The sequence below is a fragment of the Protopterus annectens genome, chromosome 7.part1 (genome assembly GCF_019279795.1).
Source record: "Protopterus annectens isolate FY-2018-M chromosome 7.part1, PAN1.0, whole genome shotgun sequence".
Classification (NCBI taxonomy): domain Eukaryota; kingdom Metazoa; phylum Chordata; order Ceratodontiformes; family Protopteridae; genus Protopterus; species Protopterus annectens.
In genome coordinates this window covers 362,773,286-362,796,583 of record NC_056740.1, presented here as the reverse complement: position 1 = coordinate 362,796,583, position 23,298 = coordinate 362,773,286, and the positions used below count along the sequence as shown (strand labels likewise).

The 23,298-nt window shown below is 42.7% G+C and overlaps 1 protein-coding gene across 1 annotated transcript in view; it reads right to left on the bottom strand.

Moving 5' to 3' along the window:
- ABHD6 (abhydrolase domain containing 6, acylglycerol lipase) overlaps window positions 1-23,298 on the bottom strand; it is a 510,377-nt gene that overhangs the window by 289,230 nt on the left and 197,849 nt on the right. The window lies entirely within an intron of this gene.

Here is a 23,298-nt window from a genome sequence, read left to right as displayed (position 1 = left end):
CCCAAGACATTCCCCACAAGTCAAGAAATATAATCTCACTAATGAATCCTGGATCTACCCCTTCTCTCAGTTGGCTGTGTTCATAACCAATTTTAGGAGGCATTCAAGAGGCATCCTCACAAGCTACCAGACCACCTAAACTGAATCCTCCCAACACAGTGCAGTAATGGCTACACTCTAAAGTCCTCACAGAATGCTGCACTCCCTTTTATGTAGTTTGTCTCTGAGATCCCCCGCTTTCACTCACGACTCAAGATGAGGATAATAAAAGACTGATCAGTTCTTAATTCAACAATACAGTCCCATACAACCATAGTACTGCCGCTCCTGCACTCATCTGATGGTAAGTCTCCCAGTCTGTTCTACTTTCAATAGTGAAAAAAATACCAAGATTTTTAAACACCTCTCAGAAGTAGCTGTCCCCTTTCACCTGCAGAGATAAATTCCATTTTTTAGGAGAGGACTACGATGATCTCATGATTTGTAAGTCCTGTTTTTATCTGCGACTGCTTCATATTCAGCAGTAAGCCACACAAGTGCATGCTGAAAATCACAGTCACTTAAAGCTGAGGACAATCTCATCAGCAAAATACAAAGGTGCATCCCTTATGCCCCAATACTGTATTGTCTCCAGATCATGGCTGTACTTTGTTATCCTACTTTGAAAAAAAAACTGCAGGTGGGGGACCAGGACACACCTTTGGCAAAGACCTATAACAACAATGAACAAATTTTACTATACATCAAGAATGTGGAGATAAATCTATGTTCTCAAATACAATGACTAAATAATCTGCATTTATGTATGTATGTATCTATCTATCCCTTGTTGACTAGTTAGTCCTACTAGGCTAGTGGCCTCTTTTCAAGTGGAGATCCAAGGTAGTACTTGTACTACTAGGGAAATTTGGCCAGGGCATCAGGGAACATTCCCTACTCTTTTCAATAGGTGCTGTGAGTTTTTTTTTATATCCACCTGAGCTACCGCCAAGTCAGGAATACAGTTTAATGTCTCCTCCAAAGGAAGATGCACTCAGAAGTGCAACACCCCCTAATGATGCACTGCAGTGTTGGCAATCCAATCAGCTGGAGTGGGAATGGAATCCACAGCATTCTGGTCCAGCACCAAAGGTGAGTGTGCTATCTGTTGAACCACTGGCAATGCAGCAGTGGCTGTGAAGCACAGTACTGCTGTAGCACCTTCCAAAAGATATTCCTGGGTAAACAGTTATATGCCACCTACAGGTCCACAGAACACATACACTACTGTCAGACTCCTATCATCCCTTCAAATATCTGTGCAAAAAGAAAGGGATAATACACTGTTCCACGGTAAGGCTAGAATCTTCTTTGCTCCTCTGTAATCAGATGCTCAACCATTGGATGAAGTCTCCTTTCCAGCATCCTGGCACAGGTTTTCCCAGAGTGGATGAGGAATACAGTCCCTCTACAATTACAACACACCCTCTTCTCCTCCTTTTTGAAAATGGAGATCTCAGTTTCACTCTGCCAGTCCAAAAGTAATGTCCATGTAACACTGAAAAGCTATGTTAACAATGAAACTACAATAATTTCCATTGCCTTCAGCATTTCCAGCAGGATCTCATCCACTCCTGCTGCATTAATATTTAGTGACTACTTATTTTACTGGCCTCATCTATACAAATAGATCAAATATTTGGTAGATGCTTCTTCTACGGCATTCACTAAATTCAAGAGTTCCTCTAATTGTTCCTTTCACTTCTCCAGACTGTACCCAGTTACATTCAGAGTTTCTCCAACTTTCTTGAGAACAGATTGGAAAATAATACCCCCCCCCCCCCCCAGCATCAGACATCAGATGTTATGCCCAAACCCTTCTTGGGGTCATCTGAAATTCATTCTCCATGGCTCCACCAAATGTTTATCACACCCTGGCCTTCTCTTTACTGATGACTGCACCTGCGGCCTTCCTGGTTTGTTGGTGCCTATCAATCAGATTTAGAGATCCTCCACAACCGCTGTAACAGAGCCTCTTCTTTAACCCTCCCTCATCTAGGATGTTCATCAGTGGGTCTAACCTGACACCCTCCCTCATCCTGAGTGTCCGCCAGTGGGTCTTACCTAACATCTTCTCCCATCTTGGGTGTGTACCAGTGGGTCTTAGGGCTACCTCCATGACAGACACAACAGCTTCTTGTTCCCAGGTCATCTGCTGAGGTCTTGAACAAGGTCATTTCAGACTCCATGTCCAAGATCTCCCCATGTATACAGTAGAAGCTTTTCTGGAAGTGGATGTCAAGCCAGACAAATGAGCTAAATATTCCCAAGACACCCTCATTATACATTTGTGTTTCCCAGACATAACAATCTGCAAACCCAACCTTCCTACTGAACATGCCACCAGATGGAATAAAATAACACATCAGCATGCCCTGTGACACAAGTATCCAGAATATACAGTCTCAGATCTGATGGCATGACTACAAGGTTGATCACTGACCTTTGACTGTCTTTTACTAAATACACTTAGGAGTAAGTATGTGTTCAAACATGGTGTTTGCTATAAGAACTGCTACACTAGCAAAGTACCACCAAAACAATTCTCCATTTAGTCACAGATCAGAAAAACTGTATCTCTCAGTCACAACTTTCCTGATATGTCCATCATGGTTCCACTACTCCTGGGATTCAGAAATGCTTACTGAACTGCACAATCCAGTTTACAGCAGGCCTTCACAGTGCATTAGGCTCAAGCAAGTCACAGACCACTGTTCTTCTTCAGCGGTTTAAAAGCACAGTCATGTAGCATAGGAAATTATTACATTGATGCTCTCCCCTGGAAATATCGCTAGCATTTGATTAGCACAGTAGTGATTCAAAGAACAGCTTTACCACAATATTTGGGGAATGAAGTAGAAAAGGAAAGTGCAAACCCATTAGCTGTAAGGAATGTGGCTGTTAGAGCTACAGAGGGTAAGTACTGCATAATCATGTGTGTGTGTGTGTGTGTGTGTGTGTGTGTGTGTGTGTGTGTGTGTGTGTGTGTGTGTGTGTGTGTGTGTGTATGTGTGTGTGTGTGTGTGTGTGTGTGTGTGTGTGTGTGTGTGTGTGTGTGTATATATATATATATATATATATATATATATATATATATATAGATAGATATATATATATATGTGTGTGTGTGTGTGTGCATTCAGGTGTGCAAGCATTTGAAGGTGCTTGGGAAACTGAGTTACATGGTCTGGTAGGAGGCATAATAGTGCAGTTAGGTCTAACAGTGCAGTGTTTAATTCAGAGGGGTGATAAGGAACCACTAATGAGATGTTGCCAAGTGCAACTTTATCATGTCTCTTGAATCACACATTATTGGTCTCATACTATTGGGTGGTAAGGACTCATCCAAACAGCACTGGAGGTAATATTTTTTCCTGAATCCTGGCCTATGTCTTGTTGACTTGAAATAGTTTAAAGTTTCATTTGAACAAAACAAAACCGATGAAGCATCAACCTGAAGTACAAAAAGAAAAAAAAAATTTTTTTTGCATATATTAACATCATGGTAGCACAGCTGTACAGAAAAAAAAACTGTGAATTACTGCTACCTCAGAAATAGAAAAACATCAACAGTAATTACCTAGGGGAACACAGAATTATCAGATGTCGATTGGGAAGTGTACATGTCAAGCTGAAATCTTATTCAGTCTATACTTGAGGAAAGGCAAAAAAAAAATCCTCCATCATTCTCCATGTGAGTGTTTCAGATAAAATTATGGAATCAGTAGCTGGTAGCCTACCAATCATCTCTTCCATGCTTCCTAAGAAGTCTGAATACTCCAAATTGCTATTGTGTGTATGTTTATTTACTTATTTATATATACAATTTGTAAACTGGGATAGAGCGCTGATCCCATTTGACTAATTTCAATCTCAGCCCAGATATAATGTCAAAAGTGCAATGAAACTTAACTTAGACTGTATTCCATAATAAAAGAAAAGTAATAACCCAGAACTATAGCTAAGTTATCTGGTGCCCTTTGCAGTTCCCCAGTTTATCAGTTTCCTCGACTCTTAAGTTGAGCACAAAAAAGTCCTCCATGTCTCTCTCTCTCTCTCGCTCTCTCTCTCTGAGTTTCAAAGTTGACGACCAAAAAAATATCTCTTCTGAAACATGATGACTCTTCTACTCTGAAACTGTGGCAGACTGCTCGCACCAAATATAACAAGAGGCTGCTACAGTTAAAACACCAAACACAAAGCACTTCAGTGTTTTGCTAATGCAGTATGAATGCCAGTACAGCACTACCACACCATTAGTATCTGCCAATCATGCCCCCTAACACCTTGTATCCACAAAAGCCACTCCTTTTGCCCTGCCTTAGCTATGCCTCTGTAATGACCACACCCATACAATAAAACCGCTCTAGATGAGAAAAGAAAATCACAAAGGAACACTAAAAATATACCGTCTACAGATGATCAAAACTTCATATGGAATGTATGTTCTAAGAAGACTGCAGATTCTGTGAGAACATGCTGCTTTAGACACAAACAACATATACAGAAAAAATGCCACCCTGTGTAAAGTAGTACAATCCAAGATACAGTGTGGAAAGCTAACCATTAGGGAAAGGCATACTGCATTCCTGAATGTACAGCAGTCCTTTTGGCAGATTTTCAGTGCTGAGTCCACCAAGCATTTATGATACAAAGTAAATGCATACTCACATGTCTTACTGACTCATTTATATTTATATCCAGTTGAAAACACCTTACTACTCTGACCACAAACCACAAACCAGCACTCAAAGGAAATAATAAGATGTTATGTACCTACCATAATGTTCCATGTTAGTTGTCTTCATCTCGCCTTCTTTGCGTGTATCTTCCTCTTCCGAGGCCTCCCCTGATCTCTCAGAGGAGCCCCCTCGGAAGAGAAAATGTAAGAGGAAGCATGTTGACTACCCTGAGTCAGTCACCTCTGACACTGACTTGGAGGATTCGGAAGGGTCCCCAAGGTCCCCCTCTGAGGCTGTCTCCTTTTCAGACATCCTTGAGATCCTTAAGCAGAGGGGGAACTGGACCGCCCTCAACCCTTCCGAGGATGAGTCGGTGTATCTGGACGCGTTTGGTTCTCGCCCTTCCACCTCCTGGGTGTCTCCGCCTTTCGACCCGCTCATGGAATTAGTGGCTCGGATGGCATGGATGACCCCGGACACAGTGGAACCAACTCCCCGCAGGCCCACAAAATTCATTACAGCCCCGTCCGACAAACAGTTTCTTACAAAGGGTGTCCTTGTTGATGCCATGGTGGTTGCAGCAGCCACTAAGAAGGAGTTGGCTGACCCTTCAGTGCCAGTCCATCCACCTAATGAAGAATCTAGGACAATGGACAGGTATGGGAAGCGGATGTTCTCTTCAGCGACCTTTTCCATGCGGTCACTGAACTATCTGTGCCATTTCACCTGCCTTCAGAGAGATCTCCTTAAGGAACTGGGTGATACCCTTCAGGATCCATCTGCTGCGGGGTCTCAGGAAAAGATTAACTCCCAGCTGGCGACCGTTAATTCTATAGTCAACTCCTCCATGCAGCTCATTTCTTATGCAGCCGATGGGGCGAGTAGAGCCGCAGGCGTGGCTTTGAGAAGACATGCCTGGATGCAGTTATGTAACTTTGCTGACCCCTTTAAGGCATCCTTCACCAATACCCCCTTCGATGATTTGGCTTTGTTCGGACCACAGGTGAAGGATACCCTTACTAGGTGTGAGCAGGAAGGCAAGACTCTCTCTGCCGTGGGAGTCCGTTTTTCTACTCCTTCTAGACCATACCCTAAAGGTCAGAAGAGTGGGAAAATGTGGTTTCGCAAACCCCAAGGAGTCGTGCCTGACACACGTGGCGAGTTTCCCTCCAGGGGGCAGAGGAGGGAACAACAACAGATGCCGCCCGAGGGGCAGGGGGGGTCCGCAAAGTCAGGGTAGCAGGGAATCTTTTTCTGACAAACCCTTTCAGCACCCCTGAACGGCTGCCCGACTGTCCACTCTGTGAGGCAGTCGGGGGAAGATTGTCACTGTACCCAGAAGCCTGGCGACTCCTCACACAAGACAAATGGGTACAGTCTATCATATCCGAGGGTTACAAAATCCCCTTTTTCCACACCCCCATGCAAACAAACAGGTCCCTTCCAGATGTTCCACCCAGTCTAAGGGGACAAGCAGTACTAGAAATTTCAAAACTGCTAGAAAAAAGAGCCATCCAGCCAGTCCCAGCAGACCAGCAAGGATCCGGGATTTACTCCAAGTTCTTTTTGGTACCAAAGAAAACAGGGGACTGGAGACCCATTTTGGATCTCAGCAGGTTAAACAAATCTGTTCAAAGAACGATGTTCCGGATGGTCACGCTTCAGTCCATTATACCCTTTTTGGGTCTGGACATTTGGATGTGCTCCATAGACCTACAGGATGCGTACTACCATATCAGAATGAACAGATGCTCTAGGAGGTTTCTCCGCTTACGTCTGGGAGCCAGTCACTATCAATTCAGAGCCCTGCCCTTTGGCCTCACCACAGCCCCCAGGGTGTTCACCAAATGCATGGCAGTGGTTACGGCTCACCTGAGACGGCGAGGATTCCAGGTGTTTCCATATCTAGACGACTGGCTCCTAACTGCTTCCACCAGGCATCAGCTAATCCAAGCCATGGATTATACCATCCAAACTTGCTCAGAGCTAGGTATCTCCATAAACTTCGAAAAGTCTGCGTTGTCGCCTTGTCAATCTATAACCTTTATAGGCGCCATGTTAAACACAAAAGAACTGTCGGCAAAACTTCCATTAGAAAGAGTATTAGACATTCGCTGACATGTTCAAACGTTACTACAATGCAAGAGAATCCAGGCTAGATTTGTACTGAAAACCTTGGGTCTCATGGCAGCAGCAATCACATTACTTCCCCTGGCTCGTTTTCACATGCGGATTCGTCAATGGATGCTTTTTACCCAATGGTCTTTTCAACAACTTCCGATGTCTCACATCATAATTATCACCCAATCATGCAAAGACCACCTTTCTTGGTGGATGGTCTCCTGCAAGTTTTTCAGGGCAGACCGTTTGTACTTCCTCCTCCGGTTGCCACGGTGACAATGGATGCCTCCCTGATCGGGTGGGGGGGGGGCATTTTCAGGGCAGGACTGTCCAGGGCACTTGGCAACCCCTAGAGTACTATCTGCACATAAACGTCTTGGAGATGAGAGCGGTACTTTTAGAGTTGCAAGCTCTTCAGGACTCTCTTCCTACCGAGACTATTGCAGTTCAGACAGACAATATGTCGGTAGTGTGGTACATCAACAAGCAGGGCGGAACCAGGTCCTATCCTTTATGTCGAGAAGCACTGAGACTCTGGAAGTGGGCGATCTCCTCTCAATGGTTTCTGATAGCAACGCACATCCCCGGGAAGTCCAACGCATAGCGGACAGGCTAAGCAGAGCAATCCTTATGCCTCACGAGTGGTCTCTCAATCAATTAGTAGCGGACAAAATTTTCCGCAGATGGGGTCAACCTTGCTGTGACCTTTTTGCAACCTCTCTCAACAGCAAGTGCAGTGACTTCTTCACTCTCTTCCCCCTCCCAGGCCATTCCCCCAGAGATTCTCTAGTTCACGAATGGCCCCGGGGTCTGCTCTATGCATTCCCTCCTTTTCCCTTAATTCCAAAACTGATTCAGAAAGCGACCGCTTTGGGATCCAGGATGATCCTCATTGCTCCTTACTGGCCTCGACAAATTTGGTTCCCATTCGTGCATCGTCACCTGCTGGAGCAGCCCTGGAATCTGGACCCAGTGCCAGACCTCTTGATCCATCAGTCGGGCGGGCTGCACCAATCCTTTCACTCCCTCAATTTCACAGCTTGGTTGCTCCACTTCCAACCTTAGCCAGGCTTCCACATGTTTCTCAGCCAGTGCACGAAATCATACTTTCTTCGCCCAAACCTTCTACTAGAAAGACTTATGCTAGTAAGTGGAAATGTTTTTCTTTCTGGGCAGAGGCTAGGAAGATAAACCCCTTTACAGCCCCTGTCCATAATGTTTTAGATTTTTTGGCGGAACTTTTTCGAGCAGGTTCCTCAGCTGCCACTATTAGGGTCCAATTGGCTGCTATCGCAAATTTTCAGGTTAGCCTATTAGAGTCCAGTATCATGTCCCACAAACTTTGTAAGGCTTTTCTTAAAGGGACTATGTTACTTAGACCCCCGGTTAAAGATCCCCCCCCTGTGGGATTTGAACTTGATATTAACTTCATTGATTCTCCCTCCTTTTGAACCTGCAGCTTCTTGTTTCTTAAAGTTAATCTCCTGGAAGACTCTCTTCTTAGTAGCTATCACCTCAGCCAGAAGAGTATCGGAACTTCAAACCCTTTGTGTTCGCCCTCCATATCTTATTTTTCACAAAGATAGAGTTTCACTCAGGGCTAATCCTTCCTTTTTGCCCAAAATACCATCAGAGACAAATCTCAATCAGGCTATTGATCTTCCTGTCTTTTTTCCTAATTATTCAAACAGAGCTGAACAAAAGTTACACTATTTGGACGTTCACGGGCAGTTATGTTTTTATTTGGATAGGACCAAACAGTCAAGAAAATCAGATCAACTCTTCCTGTCCTATGCTGAGGGGAAGCAGGGCCTGCCAGTTTCTAAGGTAACCTTGTCCAGGTGGCTGGCCTCTATTATTACCTTGATCTACCAACTGAGACATAAAGAACTTCCTTCAAAACCAAAAGCTCATTCCACCAGAGCATTGGCTACGTCGGTAGCTTTTCAGGCTAGACTTCCAATGGAATCTATTTGTGCTGCAGCAACATGGGCCACTCCTCATACCTTCATTTCGCATTACAAGTTGGATATGGCCTTCAAGAGTCGAGCTGATTTCGATGAGCCACCCAGGGCTAAGGTGCTAGGGATGCTGTCCCATCCAGCAAGAATGAAGGTGAGATAGACAACTTAACATCCATCTTTACAATGTGGTGTATCCATCAACTTGGCTCAATAAATCTGAGCATCTGAGCATGCAAAAAAGTTAACAAATGATGAGCAATGATCTACTAAGTCCAAATGACTGCTGCAGTTGAATAAAAAGCCACTATCTCCCCACCATACCACCCCAAAGCAACTTACTTTAGGTTCCTTTTAACAGTGCCTGTTGGATTATAAATACAACATTTTGGGCACTCTGAAGAGAACCCATACCACATTCATTCAGTGAACAAAACAATACTGTTGCAGTATTCTTTACAATAGGGATCCCCTACACCAATGGCAGCCTGACATCCAGTCAGTATACCAAAACCTTTTGGTTGTAAAGTGTACGGCATACATCACACATATGCTCCCCAAGCATGGTGTAGGACATAAAAGTGACATCCGGATATACCATCCTCAGAACTTCTTTGCCACAAGTCCAAACCTCATCTTCAAATGTTCATTTCTGGTTCTACCTTTTTCAGATAAGTGCCCCATTGGGGGTTTTGATTTTATTTACCATATATTTGCCTTGTAATCTGGTTGTTGGGTTTCATGTTATCCAAAAAGGGATAATGCTAGTGTGGAAGACAGATTCCCCATAACAGACTGTCGCAAGCAGTGTTTGTTGTGTTTAGGAGCTTCTTACAACCATACATCTTGTGAGATTTGTTAGTCCTTTGTCCCTAGCAATATATCTTGAGAACCGATGACTTAAATTGTTGGCTAAGGGTACCATGGAAGGATCTTCCCAGCCCAAGGGCCAGCTGTCTGTGAAGAAAAAGGTCAAGAAAGCTTGGTCTGATTCTTCAGCTTTATCAACTCCATCAGACATCTCTCTTGAGGCTGGTGAAGCATTGTGGAGCAGCTGATTTCTTTTTCAGATTCCTTTGCCATGACCACTTTGGATGCTGGCATGGACCCAACCCCACACACTTCTATGGAGATTTTGCAGACATCTGCCTCGGATGTACAGGTGGAACCGCGGCTGGTTATTACTGAAGGCCTAAGGGTGTTCTTCAAATTTTAGCTAGGGAAGAGATCCTGACTACCATTACTGAGTGCCATCATGGGTCAGAGCTTTCAAAATTTTTCAAGGATGACATCCCACTCAGAAAGAAGCCGAAAACTAACTATATTTTACCTTCTCCCATGGATCCTCAGAGTGAGTGGCAGAACTTCACTCAAGGCTTGTTTAATGCCATTATGGCTCTCAAACCTCCACAAGGTGTCAAACCTCCACAAGGTGTTTCTGTTCCTGCTTCCCTCTCCCGGTCTTCTACCCTCCTTAAGAGGACTAGGGAACTCGATTCTTTGGAGGAGGATGCTGCTAATTGTGATGAAGAGTCCCTGGCTTACTCTTCCCAGATTCCTTTCCATTGGACTATGGTTCTGAGGAAGAAGACTCTATCAATCCTGACGTGCCTTTTGAGAAGATTTCTTTTGGTGATACTGTTTCCAGAATGATGGAATTTTTCAAATGGGACTGTGACAGTGTCTGATGTTCAAAAGAGGTACTATGAGGGTTTGCAAACAGAGTCTCCTATATCCTCTGTTGTTCCTCCGTTTCTTGCTACCTTGCTGGATGCTTTTTCTACTGATTCTGACATTTTATTCAGTTTTTCTTGCCCCAGATGTCAGATGCCCCCAAAATGGGGAGCAAAATAAAAAAAAAAAAATATATATATATATATATATATATATTTATATATATATATATATATAAACTTTTAGCAACATAAACTTTACCTTCATCTAAAAGCAAATACACCACAAAGGCTTTAGAGTATAGTGAAGGAAAAAGAAGTTATAGAAAAGGGGGATGGCGGGTGTGTAACCCGGACTGCAACAGTGAATACACTTGAACATCTACATTTATGGTAAGTGCACACAACTGTACTACGTTCTTCGTGTTTCACTGTTGCAGTCATTACATTTGGGTAGAATCCCAAAGCTATGGATGGGAGGATGGAACTAGATAGCATTAAGAGCAGCTATAAGGCCCTGCAAAACTGCAGTGGCAAAGCCTGCCCTGGATTTAGAGAAGAGAGGCAAATGATAATGCTTTGTGAAGGCATAAACAGAGCTCCAAGTAGCAGCTTCTAGAATGTCTTTGGTTGGAACTCCTCTGAGAAAGGCTGCTGAAGTAGAGGCAGCTCTGGTGTAATGTGACCTGATTCCCTTGGGTACAGGTTTACCATGATGCAAGTAGCAGAAACAAATGCAGTGCCTTATCCACTTAGAAACAGTCTGCTTTGATATAGCCTTCCCCTCTGATCCTGATGCAAATGCCACCAGTAGTTGCTCAGACTTTCTTAGAGATTTGGTCCTGTTTTAAGTAGAATCTTAGTTGTCTGTGCACGTCCAATGAATGCAGAATCCTCTCCCCCTTGTTCTGCGGATTTGGGTAAAATGTTGGCAGGTGAATAGTTTGGTTAAGAGCCACACTGGATACCACCTTAGGCATAAAGGAAGGATTGGTCCTGAGGGACACCCTGTCCGGGTAAAATGTAATAAAAGGCTCCACAGCCATAAGAGCCTGTAATTCTGAAACCCTTCTTGCTGAAGTGATTGCCAAAAGGAAAGCTGTTTTCCAAGATAAAAGCATTATATCCGCAGTAACTGCTGGTTCAAAAGGAGGCAGGGTGAGGTTTTCCAGCACAAAATTGAGGTCCCATGCAGGAGTTGGTGATCTTCTGGAAGGCCTTAAATTTCTGGCTCCTCTAAGATACTGTTTTAGCAGAGGATGAGAAAAGATGGGAGGCTCCATGTTGTAATGAGCAGAGATAGCAGAGGTATGGATTTTTATTGAAGAGAAGGATAGGCCCTTGTCAAGCATCTCAGTCAAGTATTGTAAAATCTGAGGGATATTTGGTTTTGCTGTGTCCATTCCTTGTGATTGGTTCCAAGCACAGAATCTCTTCCATTTATCAGCATAAGATTTTCTTGTACTAGGCCTTCTGGCTTCCAAAATGACATCCATAACAGATTTACTGAGTGGTGTTGTTTGAATAATTACATGATCAGCCATGCTGCAAGGTTCAGAGTATGGAGCTGAGTATGCAGAATTTGATTGTTCTGCTGAGACAATAGATGAGGTATTTGAGACATATTCCTTAGAATTGGGTACCAGTGCTGGCGATGCCTGTCTGGAGCAATTAGGATCATTTTTGTTTTTTTCTGTCTGACCTTTAGTAAGACTGTGGAGAGAAGAAGCAGAGGGGGAAAGGCATAGACTGATAGGTTTTTCCAACTGAAGGATAGGGCATCCACTTTCCATGCTTGTCTGTGATAAGTCCTTGTGCAGAATTTGTCCAGTTGATAATTTTGGGGAGAGGCAAAACAATCGATGTCTGGTCTCCCCCATTTCTGTGTTACCATGCTGAAGACTTGTGGATCCAGTTTCCACTAGTGCGGTTCCATAAAATTTCTGCTTAGGTCATCTGCCAGAGTATTTTGTTTTCCTGGCAGGAAGTGAGCTTGAAGATGTACTTGGTAAGTCAAGGCTGTGTTTCACAATGCCATGGCTAGTCTGCCAAGGGGGTAGGAATGTGTACCCCCCCTGCTTGTTTATGTACCACATAACCGTGGTGTTGTCCGTCTTTATCAGTAGTTGTCCTGGATGAACTAAGTCCTTGAAGGCTGTCAGGGCATTCTGAACAGCTAGCATCTCTTTCTGGTTGATATGCAGATGCATTTGTTTTGGGCTCCATATGCCCTGAATGCATCTCCCCACCAGGTGGGCCCCCCAAGCATAGTCTGATGCATCTGTAGTTAGGGTTTGGGTGGAAGGGGCTAGAGTGAATGACAGTCCCTTGTTTTGGTGACATGTCTCTGCCCACCAAAGAAACTCCTGTTGTAGGCAGGGAATGAGAAGAATCATTGTTTCCAGACTATGATGATGCTGACGCCATAAACTTTTTAGGTACCATTGAAGTTTCCTCATATGGAGTCTTGCATATGGAATTAGTAGAATGCAGGATGCCATGAACCCCAAAGCCTGCAGAATTTGTCTTGCAGATAACTGGGTTTTTGCTGCCATCTGTTTGAAGTATGTAGTCAGTTGCCTTTGTTTGTCTGGCATAAGGTAAGCCATTTGGGCGGTTGTATTCAAGCTTGCACCCAGGAATGCAATTTTTTGAGAGGGTACCAGTTGTGATTTCTTTTCGTTTATTGTGTACCCTAGGCATGTTAGAAGCCTTTTTACAAATGCCAGATGTTGAAGTAGAATGTCCTTGTTCTCTGCTTGAATGAGACAGTTGTCCAAATAAGGATAAATTTGTATGCTTCTTTGTCTGCAAAATGCAATTACTGGTGCCAGGCACTTTGTAAAGACCCTGGGCGCAGTAGATAAGTCAAAGGGCAGTGCAGAGAATTGGTAATACATAAAACCTGCCTTGAAGCGGAGGTATCTTCTGCACGATTCCCTTATAGGGATATGCAGGTATGCCTCTTTTAAGTCTAGAGTCACTAACCAAGCGTTCTTGCCCAGCATAGGCAGTAGCTGTTGTAAAGTCAGCATTTTGAAATTTGGAATGTCCAGGAACGTGTTCAAAATCGATAAGTCCAGTATTGGATGCCAGGCATTGTCTTTTCTGGGTACCAGGAACAGTCTTGAATACAAACCTTGTCCTTTTTCCTGTTCTGGTACTGCTTGAATAGCCCCCATATCCATGAGGGATGTAACTTGTTTCTGAGACTCTGCCCATTGATTTTGTGGCAGATCTGGCCAACCGTTTGGAATTGGCAAAGTATGGAAATGAAATCTGTACCCCTGGGATACTATGTTTAATACCCACTTGTCCTGGGTAATTAACTTCCAATTTTGAGCATGAAGTGCTAATTTTCCCCCAAGGGGGCTGCCAAAAGATAAGTGCTTGGTGATGGAAGAGGGAAGTCATTGAAACTGTTTACTGTAGGGTTGTGCTTTGTTCCCTCGAGATTTGGAGGTGGAGGCACTCCATTGCTTTGACCTGTAAGAACCCTATGATTGGTATCTAGAGCCTTTTGAGTGCCTGGATTTGCTTTGAGAGGCTCTGTTGGACACAGGAAAGGAACAATTTTCAGCAGGCCAGTGCCTACTGAATCTGGGTGGCTGCACTTGTTCATAGATTCATAGGTAGGCACTAGGCTATCGACCCAAGGGCCTACATAAGCCTAGCCAGCAAAGTGCCATAGCTTACGCCACCTAAGAAAGTTATTTTCCTGTGCAACTGTCCAGCAGAGACACAGAAGTGATCCCTGAGGTGTATTTCCTATTTCCCATCCACTCATCAAGATTTTTCTTGAAGAGTGCTAATGAAGAACTTTGCTTGACATAGATGGGCAGCTTGTTCCAGAGTATAGGAAGTTTCTGGGACAGGAATCGATCCCTCCAGCGTGTCCTGTTCATTGTGGTGACAAGGTTTAGGTCCCTAGAGCGTGTAGCTTGGAGGGATTGGGATTTCTTTAGGTGTAGCATGTCCAACAGCTCTGGGTTTGACATAGCTTTATATGTTAGGCAGAGATCACCTCAGAGTAGGCGATATGCTACAGAGTAAAGCTGAAGTTTTTTGAGGTGGTCAGTGTAGGGCATTTGTTTGAGGCCAGTAATCCTCTTTGTAAGAAATCTTTTAAGTTTGCATAGATTTAGCTTTGTCTTCCATTTTCTTTAAAATCTCTTCAGCCTTATTACCAAACAGAGTATCATGCTGTTAAGGGGCATCCAACAATTTAGCTTTAACATGATCAGGCAGATTCTGTTCCTTGAGCCAGGCATGCCTTCTAAACACAGATCCAGTAACTGCTGCCCTGCAAGAGGCCTCCAAGGAATCAAAAGCACATTGCAAAGTATGCTTTCCAACCTGTTCTGCTGCATGCAATAATTCCTGTAATTCTTTATTTTCCACATAATCAGAAATCAACATAATTTTCTGTTTCAATAAGCCCATAACATGCTGTTGATATTTAAGCATATGAAATTGGCAGTTTAAGCCCCTAATTGCCAAGGTTGCAGACGTACAAACCCTTTTCCCCTATCTATCCAGCACCCTGGAATCTCTATCAGAGAGGGTAGGATTTTTGGCTGTAAAGGCCTTTACACCTTTGGGACCCTGTGAGATAGTTTCAGGATCAGCAGCAGGATTTTTGAAAAGAAATGTGTGGGAGTCAGGAACACTGTAATATCTGTCTGGCTTACTAGGAGCCGGAGTTAGGGAATCAGGAACCATGCCTGATTCCATAAACACATCATCAGCAATGTCTAATACAGGAGGTATAGCCAAAGGCCTATGCTGAAGAAGAAGGAAATCCCTAAGCCTCTTTTTTGATTCAGAGAAATCCTGACTCTCCCAATGAAAATGTTCCCTTAAAGTATGCAAGGTTTCGCCAAAAGAATAATCCTCAGAAGGAGATGCAGATGGGATGGATTATTCTACATCTGAATCCTCATACGGTGGTATGGAAAATTCCTGATCAGAAGAGGAATCAGAATAATAGAAACCTGATCTGAAGATTCATAATCAGTGTCTTGCCTAGGCTTCTTAGCAGGGGGACGTTGGGAACCCCTGATCAAGGTAATTAAGTCCTCAGCCATTTTCATCATCTGTTTTTTAGGCATTGGGGCCTGAGCACGTGGCTCATGCGTCATTTTTTAGACTTAGAAGTTGTTTTTGATTTTGTTTTTGAAGCTGGCGTCGGTTTTATATAAAAATGTCGAGGCCTGAAAACACCCTCAGAAGCTGGTGCCTGCTCAGCGGCTCCGGACCCATCCAAGGGAGAGACACCCGCGGGTTCAATACTCTGAGAATCTCGCGGCATTCCGGACTCCGCATGGGTCTTGGTAGAGGCCTGCGACTCAAAAGTAGCAGGTATCACAGGCTGCGAAAGCACCTCACTGAGTACCGGCGAACCGGCGACTGGCTTATGAGAAGTTTTGTCGTCGGTTTTGGATCTCGACAGTCTGTCTCTGTCTTTTTCTTTGCGTTTTTTGTGAACTCCAGTAGTCAGATTGCTCCCTGATGACATTTAAGGGTAATTAAATCTGGATCCAAAACATTTTGAAGCAAAAATATACCAACGCTTAATAGTGCATTGGTTAAATCTAGCACAAAACCGACAGCAAGGCACGTTATGATCTGGGCCTAGGCAAGGAATACAGTACAAATGAAAATCCTTACGAGGTATTTGCTTCCCACAAGTAATGCAATTATTAACTTTTACTGACATTGGCTAACGAGCAAGCAAAAGTTTCCCCAATGGGGTACTTAGCTTTAATTGAAGACTTCGGTTCTGAAACTCGAATGCGAAAATTTCAGGAGTCGGCTGACCAGCCCTTGCGAACTGCTTCTGCTTCGGGCACCGCGCGGCAAGAAAGACTGAATAAAATGGCGTCGGCTGCATGTTTTATACCCCTGATGACCTGACGTCATGGAAGAGGAGACAGCAACTGACGCAGGACCCAAGACTTTGTTATTCAGGTCGACTGAGGGCAACCTGCCAGCAGATTACCCAAATGTAATGACTGCAACAGTGAAACATGAAGAACATGTGAATTTGCTGAATATGTTTGGGGCTGTATTCCCCCATTATTGGCTTTGTTCAGGTGTTTTGTGCTAAGAGGTTGACAGCTATGGTGAGAACTGAATTCACTAAATGGTAGCCATTTAAGTTTATCTTCCTCTCTTTCACAAAACATTTGGCATAGTGGTATGGTCCTGGGTTTAAGATCTGGCAGTGAAATGTATGGTGGTAACACAGCATTTTATTCTAGCAACTTTCCAACATTATACAAGCAATGTTTAAAATGTGTCCCTGGTTTTTGGGCTGTTGCCCCCCCAAATAAATTTTGGCTTTTTCCAGATTTCTTGTGCTGCAAAGTTCAGAGATATAGCTGAGTGTCGAGTAGATTTTACAAGGAGCTGAGAGCTGCAGGGGAACAAAAGTTTAGTGCTGCTTATGCTGAGTCAGCTTGCATTGTTAATAGCACAACAGGTAGTACACTTGCTTTTGATGAAGAAGGCTGTGGGTTCTACTCCCACAGTAGGTAGATGCATTGCTCTTACTGTACTGTGTTTTAAAGGGGGTGGATGCTGCAGTCTTTTTTTGCAAAGATACCTAGTAACTATGAACCTGTTACCAGTTTGCCATCCATTCCATACTGCGATATTACTAGCTTATCATTTTTTAATGCAACATAGGCAATTTATTCCTCAAGGGCAACAGGCACTTTATTTGTAGATGAAACAATGACATATAAAGTTGTTACAGATTTCTTTAATGTGGAATTTAGATGACTTTTACGTCTTCAGAGATTGTGCATATTTACTGATACTGGTGGACTGTAGAAGTCTGAGTAGACTTTTATGATGGAAATGTTCTGAATTCGGCAGTTTTGTTATTATTGGTGCATGCATTTTATTTCATTGTTTACTAGAAAAATGTTCAAAACGATAAATTTAAAATGCCCTCTAACAACTGTATTATATTGTATTGTACAAAGAATATAATTTAATACAGTCAGGAAGGTGTATCAAAGAGCAGGTGTATGTTTCGTGTTCAAGGTGCCTATGATTTGAAAACAGCCCAAAGTTAATCTTTATCTGCCACTGGCAAAATGCATTTTCCTTGAATGTGGGTTTCAATGCTATTTCACTGAATGTGAGTTTCAAGGGCAGAGAAGCTTTAATGATAAGTCTATTTTCATTGTGAGACTGCATTGCTTTGTTTAGCAGATATGTGCTGTAAAATGCAAAAAAAAACTTTCAAATGAAATCCAAATCATCACAGATGTAGAGCAGTATGCACGTTACAGTGTTTATGGTAAATGGGGTGAAATAACCAAGGAATGGGACATTGGAATGGCTGCAGGGGGTAGGCTCCATTCGACCATGATTTTGTGAGGGGGGAAGGGCAGCAAACTCAAAGACAGCCCCAGATGAACTGTACCTCTCAACTGTCCAGATTTTTGCTTCTTAGTTTTGGTTTGTTCCTCATAAAATTTGTGGTTTTCTGGCAAATCATTTAGGAATGAAGTCACTAAATAATGAGAGACATTGAGTTTCAGTCATCATAACCTTCAGAAAAATGCATGCTAAAGCAAGACCTGTTATTATATCAACTGTCTTGAGTTTATACAAGAGCAATTTTTAGTACTGTTTGTATGTTCCCCCAGTATAGTTGGCCTTGTCCAGATTTCCTGCATTAAGAGGTTGAGAGGTATGTGCAAATAAATTGCTTTATAGAATTAGGAATATTCAAACCTCTCAACTGTCCACAATTTTGGCTCAAAATGTTGCTCTCCCCCTAATAATCTCTCTGCAAAATAGCAATTTTGGAAGAAAACGTGGAGGGTTTACAATCATAACTAACTGTAATGATCAGAGTTATAGATTACTTTTATTTCAGAAATGCATGTAGATGCTCTTATTTTGCCAGCTGCTCAAGTTAACAGTACTAATATTAAAAAGGTGTCCCTTCTTTGACTGGTTCCCAGCTTCATTGTGTGGCAATTTTGTATGTTTGCATCACATTTTTGGTCCGTTTTTCATAACATTGTGTTTTTTCTGGCAAATTAGTGACAAATCATTAAAGACTGAAGTTAGAAAATAATGGCAGGCATTTGAGTTTCAAATTTCATACCCTTCAGAAAATTCATACTAATGCAAGACTTATTACTAGTCTATTATTTTTCTAAGTTTATAAGAGCAATATTTAAAAATTGTTCTTATTTTTGAGCCTGTGTCCCACTTCTATGCATGGCTTTGCCCAAATGTCTTGCTCTGAGGATGAGAGGTATGAGCCACCGGGTCTACTTCACCCTGTCGAAGGCCGACAATATTGAAGCTGATATTGTCGGCACCAAAATGTCGAAAGTGAAAGTCATTGCGTGTGTAAATGGAAATCTCCATAAGAGGAGATTTCCGTTTACTGCAATGTAGTGCAATCTTGGAGTTGGTATATTTAATAAGTGGGGGGTGCAGGGGGGCTTGCCCCCCTGAATAGAGCAATTTGTGTTATGTTTGGGTGTTTTTTTTTTTTTTTTTTTTTTGTGTGTTCGATGTTCGGGGGTTTCGACATTTTTGTGTCGATTATTACGCTGTTGACAGTTTGAGTTTTCGACAGCGTAATATAAATGTGAGCCATCATCGTCAGCCAGAGAAATTTCAAATTGTGACATACTTGTTGCACCCACTCCCCACTGTAGTGGCTTTGGATGTCTCCAAGCAAGGCAAGGAACAGTTATGCACTGTAAGTGTGCAGAGTACTCCCCCATCCAAGATGCACCACAAGTACGACCATGGCTTTTCATCTGTCCTTGATTTTGCAGAATGTTCTGGTTTTCTGTCATATTTTTATACTGTTGATTTATCCTTATTATTCAGAAAATGCATGCTGTTGCAGTGCCCTGTTGCTCTATGTTTAAGTAGCAATGCTTTAATGATCATCAGGCAAGCTTGTCGAAGATTGTAAGATACAAGTAAGCTTTAATAAGTATACTGTTAAAGAATTATCAACAATGAAAGCCTTTTAGTTGTTGCCATGCAGAGAATATTTACATAACTAGATAACGTATAAGCCTTAGGTATTGAAATGCATATGGCAGTATTTGTAATAAAAAAACAGGATTACAGTATTTTCAGAAGCTCATTACATTTGTTGGAGACTTGTAGTCATCTTTGCAGGCTTTACCCGTAAACTAAACAGAATGCCCATCTATCACGTGTGGTCCATAACTTGTGCAGTAATCCTTTAAGCAATTTATCTTGAGCTTGTTTCTTGTTTGCTGTTCATTTTTTACTTTGATCATGTCTTCCCCATGAAACAAGTGGATAGTTGTTATCAGGCAGCAGGTCTTTTTTGGATAAAAAACATTTTTACAAGTGGGGGTATCACAGAGATTGCTATGTTCAGCATGTTACTTGGTAATTTTATAAAGCTGAATATAAATTATAATTAGAACTGCTTTAGACTGGCATTCCAGTAATGTATTTAAAAAGTAATTTATTTTTTCATGCCTCACAACCTTTGTGTTTCCATCTTAATATTAAGTAAGTTGTCATGTAGCCAATGCATTGATATATTTTTTTCTTCTACACTTCATTTTGTCTTGATTGGACTGTCGTACTGACGGTTTGGCACCCAGGGCAGCGTATTTAATTCAAGTTCCAGTTATGGTTTTGAGCATAGCTCCACTCCTTTTTAGTTGGCCACACCCCTTCCCATTGGCCCCACCCATTCAGCTGTCTCCTAAAGCCCCCCTTTAATTTGAAGTCATCAGCCGCCACTGGCTGTCTGACTATCTTGTTCTTCCCAGTCACATTCCTTCCTTTCTGTGTCTCTTCCTATCTGAATAAAAAATAGCCGAGACTCCTGGGTTCTTTCCATAATTTACCAGGGTTATTCCATAGTTTGTAAATCTCTCCCCCCTTATTTGGGCTTTCCTCTGCCTCCTCAGGATCAATTGCCCTTTTTTCCAAAGGTGCTTCAGGGACTGTTGGCTTAAGGAACAATTGAAGAGGTTGCAACTCCTCACAGGGGGAAGGAGTTTTACTCCAGAATGTTCTAGGTCCCCAGGAAAGAAAGCACTCGGACACCCATATTGGATCTTTCTCAGCTAAACACTTTTTTGCAGGTCCTGTCCTTCCTTCTGGATGCTATCCCTTCAAACTTTGTTTCCTTTGCTACTTCCTCAGGCTTTTCTCGTTTTCCTGGTTCTCAAGGATGCTTATCTACACATTCCTATCATTCCCTTTTAAGGAAATGTTATGTTTCTCTGTTGTTTCCTGGCATTTTCAGATCTCTGCTTTGGCCTTTGGCCCTTCTACTGCCCCAAGGGTCTTCAACAAATGCCTGGCTCCCATGATTGCTTTGTGCAGGCTAAGAGGGATACACGTCTTTCCCCATCTGGACAACCTGCTTATTCAGGCCTCCTCTCAAGAGATCTTACTTCAGCATCTACACTTTACCATTTCTCTCTAGAAAAGCCTGGGGTTTACAATAAATTTCCAGAAGTCATTCTTGACTCCTTCTCAGGATCATGTTTTTCTGGGTTGTAAGATCCAGACTGTTCCAATGCTGGCCTTCCTGCCTCTTCCCAAGGCTTTAATTTTCATTGTTTTCTTGCACTCCCTTCTTCCTATGGCTTAAATAACAGCCAGATAATTTCTGACGGCCCTGGGTTATTACATGGCTTTCACCATTCCTATGCTCCCTCTAGCCAAGCTCCACATGAGAAAGCTTCAGTGGTGTTTAAAGTCAGTTTGGCTTCAACATTCTCATCCTTTACATTTTCTAGCCCCTTTACTTGCCTAAAGCTGAAACTTCAGTGGTGGATTCATCAGTTGTCCCTCAACCCAGGGCTTCGTTTTCAACCTCCAATCTCCTCTCAAGAGCTTTTCACAGATGCCTCAGACATGGGATGGGGGGGGCTTCCTCTGGCCCTCTGAAGGTACAAGGCCTTTGGTCACTTCGACAAAAGAAAGACCACATCAATATAATACAGATTAATGCTCTTCAGGCTTTTCATTCTCTTTTTCTTCCAGGGCTTCTCAAGATTCTCAAAGACAATACCACAGTGATGTGGTATGTCAACAAGCAAATGGGGACACGGTCTTATCTCCTATGCAGGTTAGCTCTTCAGGTTTGGGAGCTAGCTATCCAGTATCAAGTGACCTTTCAGGTAGTTTACATTCCCTCAGATCAAAACACAGTGATAGATTCTCTGAGCAGGTCTATAACACTATCCCATGATGTGGATGCTTCACAGGGATGTATTTCTGGACATTGTCCACCAGTGGGGTACTCCTCAAGTAGATCTATTTGCTTCCCTTCTGGCCTGGAAGGTGGACTCCATGTCTTTTTCTTAGAAAGGAATGTTTCTTTATGTCTTCCCTCCCCTTCCTCTCATTTTGAAAGTCCTGTTCAAGCTAAAACAGGATGCTTCCAAAATCTTGTTTGTGACTCCCTTTTGGCCCAGACAGTATTGGTTCCCTCTTCTTCTGCATCTTGCCAAGGGCAATCATCACAAGTTACTTCACATGGTGGACCTACTCACACAAAACAAGGAATCTCTTGTCCAGCCCCACCTGTCCACACTTCAGCTGAGATTGTGGGTGATAGAGTTTTGAACCCTTACAGACAACCTTTTTTTTTTTCTCAGGATATGCTTTGGGTCCTGCAGGAGGCCAGGAAACCCACTACTACGAAATCTTACTTATCCAAATGGAAGAGTTTTCTGTTTGGTGTCTTTCTTGTAACCTGGATCCACTTACTGAGGATGTTCATTTGGTTCTCTGTCTTATTTATGTAACTTGCTCAATGCTGGATTGGCCTATTCTTCTGCTAAGGCCCACATATCAACTGTCTCTGCTTATCTGCCTTTTACTCCCCCTTTAGCTATATATTTGAGACCAAACAGTTTCTTAAAGGTGTCCTTCACATTACGCCTCCCAGAAAACTGGCCCCTCCTTCCTGGGATCTTAATTTTATTTTAGAAAAAAATGACATATCCTCCTTTTGAACCTGATGCTTCAGCTTCCTTACAGCATTGTTCTTGGAAGACTGTTCTTCATTTGGCCCTTACATCTGACAGACAAGTGTTTGAGCTGCAAGCCCTTATGGCTGCTCCTCCTTTGTTTAGTTTTCCATAAGGACAGGGTGTCCCATCATACTAATCCTTCTTTTATGCCCAGTGTGGTTAATGAGTTGTGTCTTAATTAGTGTATTCATTTGTCCACTTTTTTTTCCCTTCTCCACAGTCTGCTAGTGAGAAGGTTTTGCACACCTTGCATTTGCACAGACAACTCCAGTATTACTTGGATAAGACTAAAGCTTTTCTTAAATCTGATCAGCTTTGTGTTTGTTTTCATCCTAGGTCTTTAGGTTTGGCTGTTTCCAAGCAAACCATTTTCCCTTGGATATCTAAAGCTATTTCTTTTTGCTATTCTTTTTATGTGAAGAGCCTTCCTTCTTCTCTTAGAGCTCATTCCACTAGAGCTGTGGTTTCTTATGGTACTTTTTCAATGGTCTGACTACTAATTCTATTCTTGAGGCAGCAACCTGGATGTCTCTGCATACTTTTACAAAACACTATAAGTTGGACCTGATTTATATGGCCAGAGATGGCTTTGCTAGGGCCATTCCACATGGCTTCTTAAAGAGCTCTGCTGGCCCTTCCTCTTCCCGATTTTCTTCCTGAGCTTTTCCATTCTCTCTATTTTAAAGAATACTGCAACAGTGATATGGAGGTACATAGTACAGCTGAGTAAAATCTCACCATAGCAGTAGATGCCCTTCTCTTCAATGCTGCAGTATTCATTTGCTCCCTCCTC